Raw genomic sequence first — 13,755 nt, forward strand, 5'->3', positions numbered from 1 at the left:
CCACCAAAGTGCACATGGCGGCAGGATGCCCATAGTGAAGCTGCCTCTGGGCCAGCTTGACTCGGCCATGGACACCTAGACGCGAACTTTGGCAGCAAAATGGTAGGTAAAAATAAAGGGGAAGAAAAAAAAGCAGGTCTCAACCGAGATTCGAACTCGGATTGCTGTATTCAAAGTCCAGAGTGCTAACCATTACACCATGAGACCACAACTGCCGGCGCCGGGAATCGAACCCGGTCCTCCTGGGTGAAAGTCAGGTGTCCTAACCACTACACCACGCCGGAACACGACAGGCGCAGGGCATTCTAAGCATTATATACATGCAAAAAACCCTTTGTAACAGAGTTTTAGTATAGGGTTAGCGCGATAGCGGACCTATGTGAAATTACGCTAGCGTGCTGCAAGCAACTTATCCCCATAGACAGTTCCAGTCAACGTTCTTATACCCCTGTCACACGGGCACTGTAAAGGTACTTTGAACTAAAGCTCCATTACGCTACCAAAGGAGCACTACTTCAAGGGAGTTCGCCCGTGCCACACGGTCGCGGAACGACCTTTGGAAAACGATTTTAGCGCCCTCATCGGTGAAAAACTTGATTAAAGTTGCAGACTTCAGTGCACATGAGAATATAGCAGTGTCACATATTTTCACAAAAAAAACTTGTTTTATATCAATATTATGCTCAATCAACGCAATTTCAACTGCAATAATGACATGATCTGCCAAGTACAGAGCATAACATCACAGCGCTGGCCACACTGAGCTCAAATGGCTCGGCTTGGTTCTTCGGCTCTTCCCTTTGCTTCTTTTCCTCTGTTTTCTTTGGTCTTGCGATCGTTGCGATTCTGTTCACGTTTTGGGGACACATGTGCGAAAAGTGCGTGCGATTCGCTGCGGCGCGTCGTCGCAAGGACCGAACGCAGCTCGTCGAATGCGTCCAACCTGCTGGATGCCAACGACGGGAAGCGGCAGCCAATCCCGTCTGCCGGCGTCATAAAAACGAGCTAAAGTGTGTTCTTGACTTAAATATATAAACCCTGGGATGAGAAATGTGACAAATATGTCATTTTTGAGGATCGTTGACCAATACTGAGCTGCTGCTAAAGGTAACGACTGCGATACAAGCAAACTTCTTTCCACAACCGCCTCGCAGCTGCCGCTGGCCTGAAGTTGGGGTCCGGCTCGCCTGGCGCCCGCTCGCTTCGCTGCCGAAGGCGTCGCGGAAATTGACCATACTATTATTTTATTGTGAGCTGATGTTGTTGACAGTAGAGCGATGTGCGGAGTAGGCCTTTTATTATAGCTCAGGCGACTTCCGAAGCGCCGGCCGCTGCGTCTACGATGCGAAAGAGGCTATAGGCCTAGCGACGAACACGGCAGCCAGGCAGTAGCAGAGCTCGTCGCCCGGAGCGCCCGCGAGCGGTGCCGTTGCCGAAAGCTCGCAACATAAGCAGGCATGCTTTGTCGCTGCTCGAGCAGACTTTGTGATAACAAGGCAATCTTGTCTTTTCTTGAGATATTTGTACACGATCACAAGCAGCGCTGAGGCACCGCTGCACGGCGGCAAAGTGTGACAGAGGTTGTGGGCGGAGCTTGGGTAGAGCGGCGCCGCGATGCTCACCGCTCCGTGTGTCCCTGCTTGCAGTGGGATGCCAGTTCGCACGCGACGATCGGTGCGGCGCGTCGGCGAAGTTGTCGCACATGGGTCCCCTGCTATGCTCAGCGATCTCCGTCAAGATTATAGTGAACTATAGTCAAGATGTATCACTAGCTGCTGTCCGCCACTGTCCGTATACAGTGAACTAGAATATTGGGTAGTGTGCTCACTCCGCGCCGGCTCAATTGGGGAGCGGTGGCCCAGCGAATGTCGACAGGTTTCTGTTTCGCGGCGCCGACACGAGGTGGCGCCACAGTAGACTTCACGGTAGGATTTGCCGTCGCCGTCAGTGCGCCGTGTGTATTTGTGGGCTCGTTGTTGTTCTGTTGGGCGGTTTTGCACTGGTTTGAGCGCTTCTCGGGGGGTCATTTCACGTTTTTGTTCACGTATGGTGCCAGTGCTTGTTCAAGCTTGCCCAGATAAGCGGCCTTCAAATGCAGGGCCCTCCAGATTCAAACTTGGGTGCCTGCGCATGACCACGATGAGCACGTAGGTAGAAGTGACTGTAGACTTGTTTTCTACGTAATAGGGTATGTTGCACGGAAGTGTGTACTGGAGACAAATTGCCAAATGTGCATTACCTTGCTTACAATGCAGTCTCCCAATGAAAACTGTTTTCCTGCGAGGCTGACAAAATACCGCGACCATGCAGGACTGCTCTACCCACCGGCGCAGCTTTATGGATTTGTGTTGAAGCTTGAAAACCTCTCCACAGAAAACCTCACAGAACCAACTTCTTTTTGAAGTCTGCTTCTAACCACTTCCAACATATGAAGAATGCTTTCGGAATGTAATTCATTGCAGCGAAGAAAAACTCGAACGGGCGAAGCACCTTAAACTGAGCCGTTGCTGACGCTGCTCTGAAGTGCTAGAAAAAGTTGAACGAAAAAGAGGCGAAGTGGTTTAGTTTACGGGGTTTTATCGTCTCTGAGCGACTCAGGCTATGCGGGACGCTATAGTGAAGGGCTCCGGAAATTTCCACCACATGGGTACAACTCACTGTAACCTGGGGTTCTTCAACGTGCACTGAGATCATACAGTACGTGGGCCTCTATAATTTCGCCTCCATCGAAATTCGACAGCCGTGGCCGGGTTCGAACCCATGTCTTTCGGATCAGCAGCCGAGCGCCATCTGAGCCACCGCTGCCAGAGGCGAAATGAGCGAGCATAAATGCATGCAGTGATGACAAATCTGCCTCATTCTTTATTTTTTTAAATAGCAGTGGATGCTGCATGGCTGTTCAAAAAAATGTGAAGTCAGTTACTGTTGTGTCGAAATTGTTTCGGTACGCGTGCCTCGATCGTATTTAGCGCAAAGCGCTAATTTTAAATAATGTATATGCCCCCCTCCCCCCTTCCTTGTACTTTCGCTCATGTGTCTCCCTTCTACCTCCCTGCCCCTCTGTGTTATGTGTGCTGCAGCTTGGCTCCTTGCGAATAGAAATAACTGCTGCCGCCGACACGTACACTCTCCATTCCGCGTTTGTCCCTGGCATATAATCAAATTCCGCCACACCACATGCTACTACTATTAATTTTAAGTATTAAGACAAAAAGCTGTATGACCCCTCGGTACGCAGTGCGTTGTAACTGCAGGGAAACATTGCAGGCACGAGTGACAATACGTGATCATCCCTGCGTGCCAAGCGTATACTGATAAAAGTTGCTCATGTAACCCCTCATGCAATGTCCCTTGTGGAACTTTGAGAAATAAATAAACATGTGCACATGCCAGAAATTAAGTTCCATTCAAGATCTGCCGAGCCATTTCGATGACACACACGCGAATGTTGCGATAATAATTCAATTTGTCGGCGCGGCTGCCACGGCTACTGCGACGCCAGCCGAATGCGCCACTCGCTTTCACCCGTGAAGACGCGTGCAGCGCCACCACGCGCCACCGCGCCCTGTCGACACCGGCGGGGTCACCCCGAGCGGGCCTGTGAGCACACTACCCAATATTCTAGTTCACTGTAGTCCGTACTTGCTGAAAACAACAAACAACATGGCCGACATGGCGTCGTAGTTACCGTGGCGCTTGTAAATCCGGGACGAGAGTATGGCGTGGTGAAACCGCTACAAAACAAATAACTTTATATTTTAAAAGACCAATAATTTTACGAAGCAAATTTCAGAAAAGAATATCGATCGTTTCTTATCCCCATTTATTTTTGCTGCTAACTTACTAGGAGAGAGAGTACTCCCTTGCAGCCTCAAAGGACAAACTCGAGCTGCCTTGATTCGAAGTTCCTTTGAACTAGGTGTCCTTAGGCGCGTCCGTGTGGCAGCGCGCGTTCTCCCTTGGAGTAATGGAGCTTTAGCTCAAAGTACCTTTACAGTGCCCGTGTGACAGGGGTATTAGACAGTTTCAGTTTCGCAGCTCCTCTTGGGAGGTGGTGAAAGTGGCGGGCGCGGGAACTAGTGGCGCTGCAGTCGAGCTTTTCTACGTCTGCTGTCGCGGGAGTTTCGCTCGATGCGGTTACGACAGGCTAGTCAGATTTTCAAGCTGGGTTTTCGGGTGATGGTGCTGTTAGTGTTGTGAAAACGTGTTTGTGGTGAAATATGTGCACTTGATGACTTCAAGCGAGAGGTACACATGCCATCGTGCTTTGCGCCCAGTTGCACAAGTGGCAATAGAAACGATGCCACCGATCATCATTTTTTGAAACCGCCTTGCGATGAAAGCAAATTTAAGAGGTGGGAGCAGGTATTGCATCGCAAGGACAGACGGCTCTCTGACACGTCTAAGATATGTGAGCGTCATTTTGAGCACGAAGATATTCAAGGAGTGCAAGGACGTTGTGAACGGGCAAGAAGTCCGAATACCCAGCGGGAACTGGGCGCTTGTGCCCGATGTCGGCCCTCGTGTCTTTCCCAGCCTTCCAGATCGATTCTCAAAGCCACAAATTGTGAAATGCAGGTGAAAGTTACCAAAAACGCGTGCTGTCATGCAGACTGATAAGTGTGAAGATCCTTGAAGCGACAGTATACGTCATCCTCAGGCGAGGCTTGCGTAGATGCGGTCAGGCCGAATGAGCTGATGCCTCTTTCCCGCTCGGCGGAAGCCAGTACTACGTCGACTGCACTGACGACTGGAGACCTGGTGACTGCGACTTAACCATCTACGCAGTGGCGACATGAATCTATACAGGACGAATAAACGGGGAAGGTGTGTGCAGTTTCCTACTGCAGAAAGCTAGCGGCATGCCGTCTAGTGATTCCCAGGGCTGTTATTGTGGACGAAGATGGTTGCTGCTTCGCGAACGGCTACAAGCTGCACAAGCAACTGTTCAAAGCTGTAGCTTCTGTCACTGATCTTGAAAACATTCTGCTGGAAACAGATAGCTTATAAATATATGTGCAGGAGTAAACACAAACATTGATGATCAGCAGCCGACGAAGTCGGAAGGTGTTCACAAACACTGAAGTTTTTTTTTTCGAAGCAGCTAATCTGTGCGCGGTGCTTGCATTTCCTAGGACAGGTTCGAGCGAGGAAGAAAACGGCAGCGCGCCTCGTGCAGTGCCTCGTTCAGATATTGCCCGCCCAAACCCCAGTGGTTGTACACTTGTGCCCTCCAAGAGGAACAACGTTTCGCCATGTACCAACACCAGTTATGCCATATGCTTCTTTGCTCACGCCGGAGGAGGAGGAGGAGAAAACATTTATTGTAGCACTCACTGTATTTAATTGGCAAGGGAAGCTGTGGATGGTCGTTGACCAGTGTGGCAGTCCCTATTCCGGGACGCCATTGGCTGCCGCCGCTGCGCATGCTCTCTGGACGAAGGCCCGCTGGTCCCCTCCCTAGTTGGCTGACTTATAACTGCTATAATTGTGTTTAACTGGCAGGCACACACCATCGGGTATATGGCAGCATGCTGGCCGCAGAATTTGCACCGGCCCGTGAATGTCGGGTCCACGTGTTTTAGTAAGGCGGGATTTAAGAAAGACCTGGCCGTCTAAGGTGGCACTCCCCGGTTCTGTCGAGACCCTTGGCGGGTCCCGGGAATACCCTCCTACAGAGGCTTAAATGATTTGTAATATCCGCGTAAAAGATTAGCGGAATCGGTATGATTGTCGCGGCAGAACCAGGGGATTGAGCGGAACCCGGGGGAAGGAACGCTCGGGCAGCCGCGTGAACGGCCTCGTTTCCCTCAACCGCCTGGTGACAATTCGGCTATGAGTAAAAGACAGATAGTATGGGTGCTCACGCCGGAAATAGAAAATAATTTACCTCCAGGTATGGGCACAGAGCCGCCCCTCTTTATGAGTGTGTAGCGGACGACGGTCGAAATGTGTAGAAAAGCACGACTGCAGCGCCGTTATTTCCAGCGACGTCCACGATAGGCACGCCAGCAAGCGGCGAGTATAGGGAGCTGCGAATCTGAAACTCTCTAACAACGTTGGTGCTGGTATAACTGTATAACGTTCTGAAAACGTTAAATGCAATCTGCTTGACATGGAGGCGAAAGGTCCTTCTAAAACACTCGCCAATGCCACTAACTTGCCAAAATAAAATATTTCAGTCTGTTGACCCAATTATTATACCAACACTTATTTTCGCCAGCAAAAGTACCGAAAAAATTGAAATAAAGCGAAAAGAAAAACGTATTACAGTGGCGCCATCTAGTAAAAGCAACGTCAACTACAAACCGTTATAGCAAGAATATTTTCCATCAGGTGGCGTCTAATGTTAAAACCCTTCAGTAAATTTGGATGTAGTTATAGGTGTTTTTCCTACAGCTATAACTACATCCAAATTTACTGAAGGGTTTTAACATTAGACGCCACCTGATGGAAAATATTCCTTAGGGACAGGACTGCTATCATTACCTTTCAGGGCATCACATCCGATGAGTTCCCCATGGGATGCAGAGGAACCCCACAAGGGGCTGTCCTCTCCCCATTTCTCTTTAATCTGGTAATGAGGGACCTTCCCCGCAAGCTTAGAGAGATAGAAGGCTTAAACATCAGCCTCTACGCAGATGATGTAAATGTCTGGCTAAACAAAGGAGGCGAATCAGAAATGAAAGAAAAGCTACAGAAGGCAGCGGATATCATTAACGAGCATGCGAAATGCGTGGGTCTCAGCTGCTCTCCGCAAAAGTCAGAGCTATTTGTAGCAATGAGCAAGCGCAGTCAAAGGATACCGGCAATCGAGGTTACACTTGAAAATAGAACGATACCAATTGTCGAGGAAATAAGAATCCTAGGCATGTATATTAACAGAAAAGGGAAAAACAAAAGTACGCTAGACAAGCTCAAAGCGCAAGCTGAACTTGTCGTCAGAGCCTTCAGAAAGGTATCTAGAAGGGGGGAAGGACTCTCAGAGTCCAGCAAACTAAGACTCACGCAGGCCTTCATCGTTAGCAGGATATGCTACGCAACCCCATTCCTGAAAATAAACAAAACCGAAGAAAAGGCATTAGACACAATCATCAGAAAATGTGTCAAACGAGCGCTAGGGCTGCCCATTTCCACGTCCAATGATATACTGGAGAAAATGGGCCTGCATAACAATTGGAGAGAACTGACTGAAGCGGTTAGAAGGCTAACATCGAAAGGCTAACATCGAAAGGCTAACATCCACACCCGCAGGAAGGAAATACCTAGAGCTAGCGAAATGGGCAACCGTAGATAGCACAGTGAACACCAGAACAGATCTGGGAAGAGAAATAAGAGAGCATCTTATTATCGCTCCCATACCTAGAAACATGCATCCCATCCACGACAAAGGCAGAAGGAAAAGCAGGGTCGCACAGCTGACTGCTAAGCTAGGCAAGATGCCACAGGGAACCGTGGCCTACACTGATGCCGCGGTAGGCACGCTAGGAGACACCGTCTCCGTAGCCGTCGGGGACTCAGGCAGAACGTTACGCGTTGTAAGACACCTTGACTTAAAACCCCTTGTGGCGGAGGAGGTTGCAATAGCGATCGCTCTAACTCAGCCAGGTACCAAATACGTAGTAAGCGACTGCAAAGCCGCAATTAGAAATTACAGCAAGGGACGCATCCACGAAATGGCGGCTAAATATCTAAAAGACTTTATCCCAGCCCACAATATTCAAATTATCTGGACCCCAGCCCACTCGGGTCTGGTTGGAAACGAGGCCGCCCACAGGCTCGCCCGCTCCTCTTTACCCCGGGGAGCCGTGGACACCTCATACGAATTCAGCACTAAAGAGGAAACCAATACCTTTAATAGCATCACAGACATTCAGAAAAAGAACAAAAGGATCTATCCTCCTCCGGATAGATCGCTTAGCTCGGCTGAGGCCTATGACTGGAGAAGACTCCAAGCTAGAAACTTCGCATCCCCGCTCTGGAGGAGCTGGACAGGAGGTGACACGAGGGAGGATGCGGAGGTGTGCGAGTTCTGCGGGCATATCGGTACACTCGAACACATACTATGGAGATGCCCCAGTGCCCCAGGATATGGCAGAATCAATAATGCAGAGGAATGGGAGACCATACTCAGAAGTGCCGACCTTAGCATACAACGATACGCTACCCGCCTGGCAGCAGAAGCTGCGCGACTATACCGTTGCTAGTCTTCCAGCTGCGACGCTGCCCCTCCCCGGACGCCTGCGTGCGGACCCGGAGGGGCACGGGTCTTCTTCTGGCGGAAATAAAGTTTCTTCACTCACTCACTCACTTCAGTAAATTTAATATAAATGGTTGTGCTACACCATTTAATTATGTAAAACACCGCGACAAAGCTAGAAATATATTTATGTTTAGTTCCGGACGTTTGTGTTACGTTCTGGGCAGTTGCAGACGGTTACAGTGCAGCCAGAGGTCCCATTAGGCTTGAGTGCTAAGAACCGCGAGCGGATCTCAAAAACTAGGCTGTATTGCAGCTTAAACTTTATCGTCGATGAAAGGTAAGTCGTCGCGAAAAGCAACAACACCAGTAGTTGGTTGTAAACATGCCCACCGGAATCGCAAGGACGGCTGAATCGGCTGAAGCGAGCGGCTCTCACGGCCGGCGCATGCTCACTCTGGACCCACTATTCCGCTATGAACGCCGTTGCGCAAAGCCCCCAATGCTAAAACTCGCGCCCTGAGCTCGCGTGACTGCAGCGAATGTTTTCGGGCAGCCTTCTGCTCCGCAGCTGAATTTGCGGCACTCTGAACAAATACGGCATTCTTTCGTAGGCAGAGCGGCGATCCTCGGTGAACGATAACAAGGGCGTTAGCTGCTCTGAACGCGCAACTGATGCGGCAACGTCTTCGCAAAAACCCGTGTTTCATGGTGATCACCACTGACCTGGACGAAGTGTGTGCGACAGAACTTGCTTGCAGGCCAAGATTCCCTGGACAGTCTTGACTTTTCCGAAGGGCTCCAGTACTTTACGCATGGCATCGTCGCTAGTATGACTTGGTATCCAGTGCAGCATTTTTGTTACCTTTTAACCTCTTGTTCAGCAGCCATTGAATGCGTCGTTACAGCGCAGATGTGATTCATCTGATAGGCGGCTATCGATGCCGCGTCTGTGACGACCTTGAGCCGCTCGATTTCTTCTTTGATTTGGCCGATGTGATAAGGCCAGCCGGATACACCGCATTGCATAAGAACATTTTTCAAGGATACATTACCATTTGGCAGTTGGGGACGAAACCGTACAGATCCGAATATCCAACTCCACGTTACCTGATTTGTGCCCCCGGCCACCAGGGACTCCAAGGAAACGATCAGGCCGATCAGGCCGCCCGCGCACTCTCTCCCCGGGCTATCTCCCTCTCCTTGGAAGCCTACTCCCAATCAGACAATCTGCCCCTTACATTCAAACACATCATCGATTACTACAAGGAGGAAAACTGGCGCTACCCGGCCCCCAGTAAGGGACTGGATCGCGCTGACGAGCGCCTCCTCATCAAAATCCACATGGTTTGGGCGTGTCAATCAAACCCATATATCCCCCCCCCCCCACCCCCCCAACCCCATCAGAGAGGACTGGGAGGCGGCCCTGCTGCGCTGTCAGGACCTAAAGACCCAAAAGGCCTTGGTTCACCGCGGGCGGCGTTGCTTGCCAATGGGGCCCCGGAATAGGGGCTCCACCCCAGTATTGTGAGGGAAAGGACCAATAGGGCCTAAACCAATCAGCTATCTGTAAAAACTTAGTAAAGATCAGGTTCTTCTTCTTCTTCTTTGCACCAGAGGTGCACCGCCAGAGACGGTTTGTTCCAACTTGAAGACTTGAGCTCTTCGCACCAGCGGTGCCCCGTCAGTGACGGTCTCTCGATGAGTTCACACGCAGGGATGAAAAAGGCAATAACTGAAGCTTTATATACAAATATTTACAGAATATACAAGTTAAGGCACAACGGCAAAAGGACAAACCAAACAACAAAAAGGTGGATCTGGCTAATACTAGGGGAGGCCCCTAACCGGCGTTGCCGAAGATGCGTTGCATCTCACCTTAGCGCAGAACCTCGCTTCCAGCTCCGGGGCCCGGTTTTAAAGCCCTTAAGGCCCGGCCCACATTTCTTAGCTTCCAATCATGTTGCGCTCTTAACATGATTGGTCCATCCAGGGCATGGCCAGCCCTCCAGCTTCCGTAAGGTAGAGCACTCTCTCCACCACAAAATAAAAACAAACACAAATAGACATTCGTGCCAGCACGTGCGCGAATCGGTACCGCGGGGCGGGGTGGACACCCGTACTTCTTGGCGCGTTCGCGAGCGGCCGCGTTCCAAATAGGAGACGCTTCGCTTTGAGCGCCCCCAGCCGCGTTCCGATGACCCCCGCGAACGCTACCGATACCTTACACGCCCTTCCCAAGATTCTACAAAGGGCTCAAATGGCACTTTTAGAATTACAAACAAAAGGGATCGGTGTCTGACACGAAACTACCCTTCGGGTGACATAACATAAACAAAACGTACACATTCAAATGCGCGTTTCACACCTGTAAAACCAGCACATTCACCGAAGTCCAAGCTGTCGCGCTGCGACCAGTTGCACCAACAAAACCAAAAACAACACTGTACACGGGCACCAACACAACATTACTCAAAATGCACACTTAAATACACACAGTGGCATGCCTGCCGTGCGCCGTAACACAGCGTCCAAGTTAGTGCGTTGCACCCAGTTCACCAGCATGCACACCCGCGTCCTGCTCGACACACACACCGACACTCGCAACTAGAGCGTTCAGTAGCACTCGCACGACATCCGTAAGTGGCCACGTGAGCCTCCTTAGTCGCACCGAGCGTCCCCGTGTGCGTTCGAGCCACTAAGGGTTAATCATACCCGATGAACGCCCTACTATGCTCAATAGGCCGGTGCCACAGCGGGGCAAGAATTCAAAAATTGCTGCCCTCCAGGATCAAACACTTTATGATCCTCAGTAGGCCCAAATCCTTGACCATGCGACGCCCCTAAGGGTACGCTCTCATCAGCGCGCCAGTACGGACCGCGTGCTGCGTAAGGAGCATAGCCCCTGTCCAGTGTAATCATATCACTGACGCCGGTTTTGCTACTCTTGATCTGGCATACTGCAGCACGGAACGTACTTCTCCACGCAGCGACTTTCAATTTGAAAGCCACGCCCTTGCCTCCTGCTACTTCGCCTCGCTTGGAACCATTTGCCCCGTTCCTCCACGAGCAAACACTGATGTTGCCGTTCCCTGCTTGATAGGCATTTGCCGGCTTCGTGGCATCTTCTAACTCCGAGGCTCCATGAGCTCCCTGACAGTCACTTGACCCGAGCTTGCCTTGCGGCAAGTCGCCACTCATTTCCGGGTCCTCGACTGACCTGGCCGGGCACACACCGGGTGCGTTCGGCAACTGTGCGGCGCTCTGCCCGGTCGGCCCAGCGGGCCCACCTCCGCTCTCTGCCTCAGATGTAGAGCTGTTGTCACCAGGAACGCTACGGGGAACTTCATGCCCTATGGCCGACACAGTGTGTGTTTGCAGCAACGCCAGATTTTCACCGGTTACTAGCTCCGTGTCGGAGGTCACAATCTTAGTCATAGAGCCTGCAGGAATTAGATCACTCTCCTGCTTGGTTTCGGACAATTTGGTCTCGACTGGCCCTAGACCATCAGAATTGGGCTGCTCTTTTTCTTTGCTAGCCGTCCGCAGTGGCGAAGCTGTGATTCCTTCAGAAATCTCGTTTTCGCTCTCTGCGGCATTTCCCAACAAAGAGGCGTCCGCGCATATCGGCTGATTACCTACAGCGACCTGACTGCTCTTTCCTCCACCTGTGCTTGAGCAGGATAAGTCTTTGTCTTCCAGCACAGGCGGCCTCATCTCTCGGGACTCGGAGCAGTTCTCCGTGGCTGATTGACTGGCTCTTCTGCTCTCCTTGATCTTAGAGATCTCGAGCTCTACCTGCTGGCGTCTTGCTTCTATAACCTTCAAGACATACTTTACATCCTGAGGTTCTTCCTCGCGAAGCACCGCCTTTCCGCCATTCGCTTTCGCGAGTTGAGCCTGAAGGTCCGCTAAGCGCGCCTTCGCTAACTCAACCTGGTACCTCACATCGAGTGAGGGCCGGCATGGATAGCCCTCCATACCGCCGTCTGTACTCCTCAACTGTCCTACCGGCTCGAACACAGGGACGTGAACAATGCGACCAAGGAAACTCACGGTTTCGATGCGTCGATCCGCATTGCCCGCTCCTTGGCGTCGGAGTCCACCGCCACTTTCCCCGGACGCTGCGATGAGCTGTCGCACGCCGCTGGTCCGCCGCCGGTGACCGTCAAGTTATCGACGCGCTGCTTTTCTGGACCGTATGCAGTCCCGCGTCGCTGGACTACTGCCGTGGTCCTTGCATCCTTGCCGCCGTCACTCCGCAGGTCCTTTCTCGAACGCTGCTGTTGCCTGATCGTCGCCTTTCTCCCTGCGTTCAATCTTCTTCCTGCGCCGTCTTCCGATGGCCGCAGGATCCTGTCGACTGCGCCAGTAAAGATCAGGTTCTTCTTCTTCTTCTTTGCACCAGAGGTGCACCGCCAGAGGCGGTTTGTTCCAACTTGAAGACTTGAGCTCTTCGCACCAGCGGTGCCCCGTCAGTGACGGTCTCTCGATGAGTTCACACGCAGGGATGAAAAAGGCAATAACTGAAGCTTTATATACAAATATTTACAGAATATACAAGTTAAGGCACAACGGCAAAAGGACAAACCAAACAACAAAAAGGTGGATCTGGCTAATACTAGGGGAGGCCCCTAACCGGCGTTGCCGAAGATGCGTTGCATCTCACCTTAGCGCAGAACCTCGCTTCCAGCTCCGGGGCCCGGTTTTAAAGCCCTTAAGGCCCGGCCCGCATATCTTAGCTTCCAATCATGTTGCGCTCTTAACATGATTGGTCCATCCAGGGTATGGCCAGCCCTCCAGCTTCCGTAAGGTAGAGCACTCTCTCCACCACAAAATAAAAACAAACACAAATAGACATTCGTGCCAGCACGTGCGCGAATCGGTACCGCGGGGCGGGGTGGACACCCGTACTTCTTGGCGCGTTCGCGAGCGGCCGCGTTCCAAATAGGAGACGCTTCGCTTTGAGCGCCCCCAGCCGCGTTCCGATGACCCCCGCGAACGCTACCGATACCTTACAAACTTAATACTCAATAATTTTTTTTTCACCACCACCACCGGTAGTGGGATCTAGAACTCAACAAGACGAGCCGGAGCAAGAACGCATTCTGGGCATTAATAATAACTTCACCACCAAAGTGCACATGGCGGCAGAATGCCCATAGTGAAGCTGCCTCTGGGCCAGCTTGACTCGGCCATGGACATCCAGGCGCAAACTTTGGCTGCAAAATAGTAGGTAAAAATAAAGGGGAAGAAAAAAAAAGCAGGTCTCACCGAGATTCGAACTCGGATTGCTGGATTCAAAGTCCAGAGTGCTAACCATTACACCTTGAGACCACACTTGCCGGCGAAGGGAATCGAACCCGGGCCTCCTCGATGAAAGCCAGGTGTCCTAACCTCTAGACCACGCCGGAACACGATAGGCACAGGGCATTCTAAGCGTTATATACTTGCAAAAACCCTTGGTAACAGAGTTTTAGTATAGCGTTAGCGCGATAGCGGACCTATGGGAAATTACGCTAGCGTGCTGCAAACAACTTATCCCCATAGACAGT

The 13,755-nt window shown here is 51.3% G+C and overlaps 2 non-coding genes across 2 annotated transcripts; both read right to left on the reverse strand.

Moving 5' to 3' along the window:
* Window positions 1–212: 212 nt before the first annotated feature.
* On the reverse strand, window positions 213–284 carry TRNAE-UUC (transfer RNA glutamic acid (anticodon UUC)). Its single transcript has one exon. It is a non-coding gene; the product is annotated as a tRNA-Glu (tRNA).
* Window positions 285–13,465: 13,181 nt separating this feature from the next.
* Window positions 13,466–13,537, reverse strand: TRNAQ-UUG (transfer RNA glutamine (anticodon UUG)). The gene has a single exon. It is a non-coding gene; the product is annotated as a tRNA-Gln (tRNA).
* Between the last annotated feature and the right edge of the window lie 218 nt (window positions 13,538–13,755).

The sequence above is a fragment of the Amblyomma mixtum genome, chromosome 3 (assembly GCF_055824585.1).
Source record: "Amblyomma mixtum isolate Tamu chromosome 3, ASM5582458v1, whole genome shotgun sequence".
NCBI classification, from domain to species: Eukaryota; Metazoa; Arthropoda; class Arachnida; order Ixodida; family Ixodidae; genus Amblyomma; species Amblyomma mixtum.